Source organism: Myotis brandtii, unplaced genomic scaffold (genome assembly GCF_000412655.1).
Source record: "Myotis brandtii unplaced genomic scaffold, ASM41265v1 scaffold421, whole genome shotgun sequence".
In the NCBI taxonomy this organism is placed as follows: Eukaryota; Metazoa; Chordata; class Mammalia; order Chiroptera; family Vespertilionidae; genus Myotis; species Myotis brandtii.
In genome coordinates, this window is record NW_005366140.1 from 1187756 (window position 1) to 1188126 (window position 371).

Consider the following 371-nt stretch of genomic DNA (forward strand, 5'->3'; position numbering starts at 1 on the left):
GGGCCCAAGGAGGTGGCACAGAGTAACTGACAGGTGGCCTGCCAATGGTAAAGTAGAGCGGGCCTCAGGACCAGTCAGAGCCCTGTTAGGGCGGGGCTTGGGTTTGGGGGCGGGACACCGGGAAGGGCAGGGCCTGGGAGACGCGTCAATCCGTAGCCGGCTCGCTCGGACCCTGGAAGGCGGTTCGACTGGGCTGCGGGGCGGCCAACAACTGACTGGGCAGGGGGTTCCCTGCAGTGCTCAGCAGGGGCGCCCCACCCACAATGCACTGGAGGCAGCCTGGGCCGGCCGGGCAGGCGAGGAATCGGTGGTGGGCGGGGTCGCGTAAGGCGCGCTCTGAGGAGACTGGGCGAGCTGCGGCCCCGCCTTGT